At 38.2% G+C, this 10,654-nt stretch overlaps 1 long non-coding RNA gene across 1 annotated transcript in view; it reads right to left on the reverse strand.

Annotated features, from left to right (window-relative positions):
- The window catches only part of LOC107554597 (uncharacterized), a 12,828-nt gene extending 2,702 nt beyond the window's left edge, over positions 1-10,126 (reverse strand). Inside the window, exons 1-2 of the long non-coding RNA XR_001605072.1 lie at positions 9,850-10,126; positions 7,289-7,294 (exon numbers count right to left, since the gene is read on the reverse strand). This is a non-coding gene — a long non-coding RNA (uncharacterized lncRNA). The remainder of the gene's footprint in view (positions 1-7,288; positions 7,295-9,849) is intronic.
- Between the last annotated feature and the right edge of the window lie 528 nt (positions 10,127-10,654).

Here is a 10,654-nt window from a genome sequence, read left to right on the forward strand (position 1 = left end):
GTTTGGTCTTCCAAAAGAGGACGATATCCCTAGAGCTGATCCGTGCTGGTCGCTGAGGAAATACATCAACTTCGCGCTGTGGATCGCCGGATCGGCTTTCACCGTGGACGAAGCGGAGTCCAGCCCGGGGTCGTCACATGTGGTTGCCGCAAGCCCGCCCGCCACCGCTCACCCAAGCCGGTCTCTGCTCACTCGAGCCCGCCGTGTGTGACGCTGTGTTTCGTTGTGAAAGCAAAAACTACTTTGTTTGGCCTTCCAAAAGAGGGCATGACTAGAAATCAGTGGTTAAGTTGCATTTACAACACTGTTCCAGAACAGTTCAACCCAAATATTCAGATGTCCAGCGCATTTTATGGAGGACTGTTTCCTGATCCTGGTAGAGTAGACTACAATGCCGGCTGTTCTGACTCTCAGACTGTAAGTACGTGTTTTATATTTATAGAATTTGCCACTGACGATTCAAACGTTTAAAAAGTTTCGAGCAGTGTAGAGTACCATTTGTAATTTGTAATTTCTCCGATCACAAATGCAGACATGGTTTTATGTTTATGCGGCACGATGCAATGGGTAAAAAGACAGTATAAGTCATTATAATCCGTAATTATGTCCCCACTGGATGCAACAAATGCCTCGTTTATAATGGGTTTTAATGTTTTTGTCTCGTCGCTCTGGCAGGGCATCACAATATGGTAAGGGGCGTAACATTTCCGTCACACGCTTGAGGTATTCGGCCAATCACAACGCACTGGATAGCTGGCCAATCAGAGCACACCTCGCTTTTCAGACCGATGAGCTTTGTAAAAATCGACGCGTTTCAGAAAGGCGGGGCATTGAGGAGAAACAATAATGTACAGAATGTGGAAAATAATGTTTTTTGAACCTTAAACCACATAAATATTTCATTACACCAAATAATGTTCTTTTTAGCAACATCATACGACCCCTTTAAAGACACGGATAGGTACTTAATTAGGAATGCTGTCCCTTTAAGATGGAAGGCATGCATGTAATACTGACATGCGTTCACTTAATCCATAAGTGTCTGTATTTACGTGATATACTCTACATGATAGATATTTGGACTGCTGTGTGTGTATTTGAGCACTGAGAACTGATCACGCGCTGTATATGAGAAATGAAGAAGTGGAGCGTGTGCGAGAGAGAGCACTTCTATCAGCGCGATTCCGCCTATCCCGCCTCACTAACTTTAAGTTAATCGACAACGAATTGTGACTCCCGGGAAAAATGGGACGTCTGGTCACCTTATCCCCTTCGGGTGCTGAGGCCATTGTTTCAGATCGCTAGTTTGCATTTTGGTAGCCTATCCATCCACTGCGGCTGCCATACTGAGACTAAATATGCAAACGCCCCTTATCCGATTACAAGACAGTAGCCTATAGGATGGATTTTGAATTTCCGGTAGTCCTCAAATAACATTATAGTCCTGTCTCATCTTAAAGACGCGGCATAAATTTCGTCATAATTTTTTATTAGGGGTGGGAATCGCAGGGTACCTCATGATACGATATGAATCACAATAAAACTTTAAGTTAATCGACAACGAATTGTGACTCCCGGGAAAAATGGGACGTCTGGTCACCTTATCCCCTTCGGGTGCTGAGGCCATTGTTTCAGATCGCTAGTTTGCATTTTGGTAGCCTATCCATCCACTGCGGCTGCCATACTGAGACTAAATATGCAAACGCCCCTTATCCGATTACAAGACAGTAGCCTATAGGATGGATTTTGAATTTCCGGTAGTCCTCAAATAACATTATAGTCCTGTCTCATCTTAAAGACGCGGCATAAATTTCGTCATAATTTTTTATTAGGGGTGGGAATCGCAGGGTACCTCATGATACGATATGAATCACAATAAAGCGATTCTGTGATAATCGATATATTGCTAGACAATTCTATAATGATACATCACGATATCTGCCTAACTATGAAAACAAAATGCCTGTGAAAAGGTTAAGTGCAAGTTCTCTCTCTTTATTCAAGTCCAAACTGTTAGAAAACAGCACAAAAGTTCTGTAAATCAAATTTAACATGCTAAGTAAGTTAATCATTTTATTATTGGACTTATTAGAAGCTTGCACTTGTCTTTGTGTGTAAACCAACACATTTAACTGCTTATCAACTATGACCCGTTGAATTCTTTTTGGAGCGATGACTGATTGAATGTATTTTTAGTTCAGTGCCTGCATATAAGATTAGTATTGACCAAGTTCAGAGGCTGTCATATGTGGATCAACTTATGTTGTGTATTTTCAACAGTTTCAATAGGAAAAATAACTTTTATATTGATTCAATGGATTTATTGCATTTTGGGGGGAAAAAATAATAAAATGTTATAATAAATCTTTGAAAATCAAAATCTGGATTTGAATTTTTTAATGTTATTATAACCTAAAGATGTTATGTGAAAGTTTGAAACAGAAAATAGTGGTTTTCATCTTGCCACTTTCTTGGTAAAGAAAACACATTTTTACTTTTTACTCACAATTAATCAAAATGGATTTATAGCATTTTGGAACCAAACTCTTCATTTGTTTCTTATAATTGTTCTACTGTTTTTTTTTTTTTTGCATCTGTTCTTATTTATAATAACAAAGATAGAATAAAAATAGCCATACTGTGATTATTCATATAGTAATTGTTAAGAAAAGAACTGGAGGAAAAGATGCAATGTTGCCGTGTGATTTTGTTTCGGAGCCTTCAGAAAACTTTAAAGGGGTCATATGATGTTGCTAAAAAGAACATTATTTTGTGTATTTGGTGTAATGCAATGTGTTTATGCGGTTTAAGGTTCAAAAAACACATTACTTTCCACATACTGTACATTATTGTTTCTCTTCAATGCCCCGCCTTTATGAAACACGTCGATTTTTACAAAGCTCATCGGTCTGAAAAGCGAGGTGTGCTGATTGGCCAGCTATCCAGAGCGTTGTGATTGGCCGAATACCTCAAGCGTGTGACGGAAATGTTACGCCCCTTACCATATTGTGATGATGCCCTGTCCCGGCCGGACCGACGAGACAAAAACATTAAAACCCATTATAAACTATGCATTTGTTGCATCCAGTGGGGACATAATTATGGATTATAATGACTTATATTGTCTTTTTACGTGTTGCGCTGCATCGCGCCGCGTAAACATAAAACCATGTCTGCATTTGTGATCGGAGAAATGACAAACAACAAGTGCTACTCTGCACAAAACTCGCGTTTGAATCGTCAGTGGCAAAATCTTTAAATATAAAAAAACGCACTTACAGTCTGTGAGTCAGAACAACCGGCATTGTAGTCTACTCTACCAGGATCAGGAAACAGTCCTCCATAAAATGTGCTGCACACATCTGAATATTTGGGTTGAACTGTTCTGGAACAGTGTTGTAAATGCAACTTAACCACTGATTTCTAGTCATGCCCTCTTTTTGAAGGCCAAACAAAGTAGTTTTTGCTTTCACAACGAAACACAGCGTCACACACGGCGGGCTCGAGTGAGCAGAGGCCGGCGGCCTAGAGTGAGCGGTGGCGGGCGGGCTTGCGGCAACCACATGTGACTACCCCGGGCTGGACTCCACTTCGTCCACGGTGAAAGCCGATCCGGCGATCGACAGCGCGAAATTGATGTATTTCCTCAGCGACCAGCACAGATCAGCTCTAGGCATGACGAAGCGGATATCGTCCTCTTTTGGAAGGCCAAACTAAGTAGTTTCACTTTCACAAGGAAACACACAGCGCCTTCACGACATGGCAGCGGCGGCAACAACAATACTACACGCCTTCTTTCTTTGCGTGAACATTTGGGCGACGTTATGCAAATCTTCCTACATTGTGACGTAGACATGTGGATGCGTGTTGGAACGAGCCATTTTAGGCAGGCGTGGCTGACTCTTAACTTTTATAAAGAATATCTCTTTGGATTTGAGACTTTAGTCTTTGCAACTTTACAGATCTTCTTTATACACCAAGAGCTTGTAACACTCCAAAGAGAAAGGAAAAATTGAAATCGCATCATATGAAACCTTTAAATCGATTTTTCTCAAAATTGACTTTGCTGACTATCGACATCAAACAGGTGTAGCTCAGTCATTTTTCGTCTGAATCAAATCATACATCATTTTGAAGGTTTTTTAATGGAGAATGTGAACATAAAAATAACTAATTTTTGAAAATTTGCTCATTGTGACTCATTTTGCCAGGACAGGTCACATCTTAATAGAAAAATGTTTTAATTTCTTAGTTTCTGCATGTTCTGAAGAGTGATTGTTTCAAATCATGCAGAGGTGTGTGTTGCAGTGCAGGCAGCAATACTAATAATATTACTTTTTTTCTTTTGGTCTTCCATAGTAGCATACATTTAGATTATGATAACCACAGTTAAAACCATGCAACATCCAAAAAATTCAACTACATGGTTTCTGGGTATCTGTATGAAAAACAATAGTCTAAATACATTTAATATAAATGTGAAAATACTATAGTTTAAATCACAAAAAATACTGTAATTATATTCCATTACTCCTTTAATACATGTCTACATAAATAATATAATACAATTCGATATCAATATCCCACATTTCTGCCACAATATCATGGTGCAGTTAATATTACTACAGTAAATCTGTGGTAAATGATGGCGATTCACACTGGATCTCACAGCGCTGTATAATGGTCACATGACCAAGACTTATCAGCGAGTAAACGCATCTGCTTTAGTGAGCTCACGCTGCTCAGCCATTTGAACTTTGAGCTGATTGGATAAATGTTCCGTGTGGTGCCATTCAAATGTTTTGTTCCACTTTTGGCGCATCCACTTTATATTGAACATTTATCTAACTCTTATCATTTTATTGAGGAAAATTATATTGCGATTATTATTGTTATTGTTTTATCACCCAGCCCTATGCATGACAATCAGATGCAATGCTATTACTCTTGGAAAATGCTTTATTACAAAACTGACCTTTAACAATTACTTAAACAGGTAGATAAGGGCATAGGTCATTAGTTAAACTACCGTGCAAAAGTTTGGGAAAAGAAATGAACACTTCTGATTTCAATAAAATAAACAATACTGATTTCACGATACGATTTTCTCATGATTTTTTTTTAACAAAATGAGATTTAAAGACCAATTATAAATGAAAAGGTGTACTTTTATAATTTCTCTGACAAAATGCTGCACATTTATTTGTGAAGTTGAAATGTCAAATAACAAATTAAATATTTTTAAACAAATCCCAAATCAAATAAATACAAATAAAAGAAATATCTTGATATAAGCAAACCAAGTCTTTGTCTGTGCTCTTTCCATTTAAAAGGCAACCACTGCATTTTAATCACGATCCAAACAAAGATGCTGCATACATGCAACATGAGCATACATGCAGCTGATTTAAATTAGACAGTTTAATTTCGAAATATGAAACAAAACCAGAATGGTCTGACTTTAGCTTTGTTAAAATATACTACATAAAACATATCTGAAGGAAACAAAATCAGCAGATGGACCGAATGAGCGCAAATTCACTTATGGCACACTTATGACACTTATAGAACATCAGCAATACAGCATTTCCCTGGTTACCGCTGTAAACACTACATTAACATGCATTATACAGAGGCAAGATCAGGGTTCGCAAAATCGCTAGCCTGACATCCCTGGGCTATTGTGTTTACCAGTCGGACTACCAAAATGCATCACCGCCCTATTTTGGTAGCCTGACTGGAAAACACAATCATTGGTTCTTCTCATTCGTGACCTGTGTTTTGTTTTGCTCTCTGCTTTGCGCTTCTGCGTTCGTCACTACTCACCAGAGCTTACGCTACACCTACATCATCTGCTGGAAGCTCCGGTGAGAATATGCTAGTCTTTAGGGCTGGGTTGGGTTTTGGCACAAATTTCACGATTCGATTCGAATCTCATTCACAAGCTTGCAATTCGATTCGATTACCGATTCGATATCGATAACATTGGATATATATCAGGTACAGTACATGCCAAATTTTCTCAAGGGAAAAAAAAAACTCAACTAATGCTGTAAAATATACATGAGTCAGTTGGTACAACATTACTATAATACTGAAGGTTAAAAAATAATGAAGTTTTTACAATAATAAAGTTAGTTACATTAATATTTCTACTTCAATTCTTTTTAAACAAACATTTAAATGGTGGCTCTCATAAAAACTTGATGGATTTATTCAAACATAAATTAAACACTGAAGAACAGTAAAAAATAATGAATTATATGGAGCATATATTAAGCAAATGCCCCTCACTACAGTTTTTTTTATCTGACTAATGAGTTTTTGGTCACCGAAAGTGTTTTTTTTCTGAGGTAAATGTGACGTTAAGTGACATTGTTTACAAGCCGTTATATTGGCGTCTTTGCACGGCTGAAACACTGATTGAGCGATTACATGAGACAGGATATGGATTGTAAAGTTGTACTCTTTCTTTTAACTTACCTTTGGATGTTTAGTCATGTTTATTTTGTGCCGAAACTGGTATTAATGTGGAGGAGATGATCAGTTCATGTGCGCCTCGCACTGTGAACTAAAAGGCACTACAGTGATCTGTCACTTCACATTCACAACAGTGCCAAAACGGCATTTATTATTTAAATACTGCAATACAATGACAGAATTTGAAATCTGAGACTTTGTTTCATATTAAAAGTACCAAAGCACAATGCTTATTGCTATATATTGGATGGGAAGACCCCTTCAATGTTCTGTCCATTAACGGAAAACAGGCTAGACTAATCGATTCTTGGGATTTAGGAACAACATTACTATAATACTGAAGGTTAAAAAATAATGAAGTTTTTACAATAATAAAGTTAGTTACATTAATATTTCTACTTCAATTCTTTTTAAACAAACATTTAAATGGTGGCTCTCATAAAAACTTGATGGATTTATTCAAACATAAATTAAACACTGAAGAACAGTAAAAAATAATGAATTATATGGAGCATATATTAAGCAAATGCCCCTCACTACAGTTTTTTTTATCTGACTAATGAGTTTTTGGTCACCGAAAGTGTTTTTTTTCTGAGGTAAATGTGACGTTAAGTGACATTGTTTACAAGCCGTTATATTGGCGTCTTTGCACGGCTGAAACACTGATTGAGCGATTACATGAGACAGGATATGGATTGTAAAGTTGTACTCTTTCTTTTAACTTACCTTTGGATGTTTAGTCATGTTTATTTTGTGCCGAAACTGGTATTAATGTGGAGGAGATGATCAGTTCATGTGCGCCTCGCACTGTGAACTAAAAGGCACTACAGTGATCTGTCACTTCACATTCACAACAGTGCCAAAACGGCATTTATTATTTAAATACTGCAATACAATGACAGAATTTGAAATCTGAGACTTTGTTTCATATTAAAAGTACCAAAGCACAATGCTTATTGCTATATATTGGATGGGAAGACCCCTTCAATGTTCTGTCCATTAACGGAAAACAGGCTAGACTAATCGATTCTTGGGATTTAGGAATCGATATCGTTCCGTAAAAATGAGAATCGATTAATATAGAGATAGATATTTTTTACCCAGCCCTACTAGTCTCGTGAGAACCAAGTTTTGTTTACAGCAAAGGAAAACCAGTCTCCTCTTGACTTATATATCCTTGTTTTGTGGAAGGTTGTAGGTTGTGCGGAAGGTCCTACGTCATCCGCTGGAACGCCACTCTCTCGTGAGCGCGAGTATGACAGTTAGCGGAAACTAGATTAAGTAAATAACAAATAGAATCCTTTGCCATCTGAGAGCTTTGACACTAAACCAGTATTGAAGCAGTAAGCGGTGATCCCACAAAGTGCTCACCTATCAACAAATGTCAATCGTTCAGGCCCAAAATCACATAACGTACCTACTACCCCATGGCACAGTTTGTGAACTGAGCCAATGAAAGCAAAGAAATTGCCAGAGAATACAAAAACTTTCTTTGGCCATGAAGTGCATCCCGTAAGGGTTTCAATAGCAGCTAAACAAAAATACCAGATTGTTCCTATGGCCCTGCAATGACCTCACATGTCAATATTGTACATTAAAATTATACTGGATAAGCACCTCACCAAAGTAAGTTACCATTCACATTTCATTTTTGAGGTTGTCAACTGATTTTGATTCGAGAGCAAAACAAACAGCGCTGACTTCTGTGTGAAACTTACAGATGGTCAATGGGTTTTCTGATGGTGCAGATGCCAAACATTGCCTTGTCTTGACTGAAGGTCAATGTTGAACTCATCTAAATGTATATTCGACAATGTTCTGTGATTAATTACTTGCATTTAAGCTATTGCATAAGTTCAAAGTGCACCCATCCAACTCTGACCAAAACCTACCTGGTAAATTCAATGGGGCAAAGCATAAGCAATTGTCCATTCCATGTTGCTAGGCACAGTATGACCTGCTGTCAGCTGAGCATGTGAAGTGCTTTGGGATGTTTGATCGGCGGTCTCTAAAAAGGCAGATATCAAAAAAACTCTCTCAATCTAATGACGCGACATGCAGCGGCACCGTCTCAGTCCGGCACGGGTGAAATAATTATGCTGAAGGTGAGGTGCAATTCATATTTCTTCATTAAATAACTCTTAAAGTAATTTGAAAACCTTCTGTGGGACATAATTTCACAAACAGCGTGAGTGAATCACCACGTGCGCGCTCTCTCTTTTCCTCTCAAAATGCGCAAATGGCTTCAAATCACCACACATCGCGTCTGTCTATAAGCGAGCTGCACAGTTGAAAGGAATTGTCACTTGCACAACCGAGGCAGTGTTGCATCATCACTAAAGTTTATAAATTGCATTTCTTTTTAATTCTTGCCAGTGTTTAAACCATTCAGCACCCGCGCGCTCTCCTGGAGACTGTGCACTCATGCACACTCGCAGTGCGTACACATAATGCCAGGTTCTCATTACTCCGTTTGCAGTGTGTATGCGGTGCGTATTTTTTCCACGCTTATATTAACGGATTAAAGCGTTCACACTGCACACGGTTGCGGTCCGGCAGTGAGCTCCAGTAGCGGTGCGTCTGCAGCAGTGCAAAGATTGTTTCCACACCGAGTCTATTTTTGCTGTACTGCAATCGCACACTATTTTTGCTGTCCTTTTGTTTCTGTCAGTGGTAAGTTTTAAGTGGTAAGACTGTTTCTGTCAGAGGTAAGTTTTAATTCAGAATGTTTGTGATAACGTAAGGAAAGTATTTTAAATGTTTTGCCACTTGCTTGAGCAACATTTTCTGATGTGCGTAAGCTATTGTGCAACAATTGCATGAATGTAAAAACAAAAATGCACTGCATGATCGAACATTTAAGGTGAGATAAATATATATTTTTGAAAAGTGTCTAAAAAAATGCTATCCTCTACCCCTCGAATTAAAAAAATCCCCTCTCACAAGAGTCATAAGAGGGGAATTCCCCCCATTACCAAAAATGAAATTTAGGCCCTGAACAAATGTCTAAAATTCCTGATTGGAGTATTACTATAAATAATTCTACATGATAAAAATAAGGTTTTAAAAAGATTGTTATCTGTGATTGTATCGGCAGATACTGCTTTCTGTGATTGGTCTCAAAAATCCTGATCGGAGAACACCCTAATTATAATTGTATATAACATCTTTCTTGTTAGGGAAAGATGCATGGGTATGAATAGGTGGTGTGGGCAGCTTTTATTATGAATATTGGTTTAGATATAGTTTCTACAACCTTCCAAAAACCTTGTATCTGCTGCACACTCTAGCTGCGTTTACACCTGGCATTAACATGCGATCACCAGTTTCAGGTTCTGTTTTTGCGCTGTTGTTCTGTATCCTTCTAACAGTTCGGGAGAGAGGGGGCGCGGTTTTGCGTGACGTCGACATGCGAATGCAGACACGTTGGCTGGATTGTGTTTACATTACACAGATCCGATCACAATGCATCCTCAACTACCTCTAGACCAGGACACACTGATCGGATAACATTATGATCAGAAGTGCGTTTACACTTGTCTTTTCAATGTGTATGTGGACAACATCCGGATACAGGTCGCATGTTAATGCCAAGTGTAAACTCAGCCTCTGAGTTATAACATTTTAAATTTGCTGCCATATTAAGTCAAATTATGCCAGAACAGAAGGTTTACCAGTACAATCCATATTTTTTATAATACATTTTAAGATACTGAGGGTCCTTCAATGTGATACACATTTCATTGTAGCCGTTTTTTGGTTAGATTTTACATACTCTATGGAGCCAATGGCTTGTAAGTTATTTGTTCTGTACAAATAGATACATTCATTGATCACGTCTTGCATGCTGCAGAAGTGCAGTTGTTCAAAAATATAAATTCTGTCATCATTTATTCACCTTCATTTAATTGCAAACCTGTATGAAAGTTATTTGAAAGTTATAAAGTTATCAACGTTACTGATATTCAAAATGGTAAGCAAGGGCTGCTTTGTTTACATTTCGTATATCTGCGTTTATCTCATATATCTTTGTTTCGGTTTCACCTTTTGAATGACAAATATATAGTATTGATAGCTGCTGATATAGACAGTTAATTCCCTTCACGCATGCGCAGAACGCACGTGTTAGTTTGCCGTCATCTGTAGTCTGTGCGGTGTGTTCGAGCGCAGCTTT

Source organism: Sinocyclocheilus grahami, unplaced genomic scaffold (assembly GCF_001515645.1).
Source record: "Sinocyclocheilus grahami isolate Dianchi unplaced genomic scaffold, SAMN03320097.WGS_v1.1 scaffold508.1, whole genome shotgun sequence".
Taxonomy (NCBI): Eukaryota; Metazoa; Chordata; class Actinopteri; order Cypriniformes; family Cyprinidae; genus Sinocyclocheilus; species Sinocyclocheilus grahami.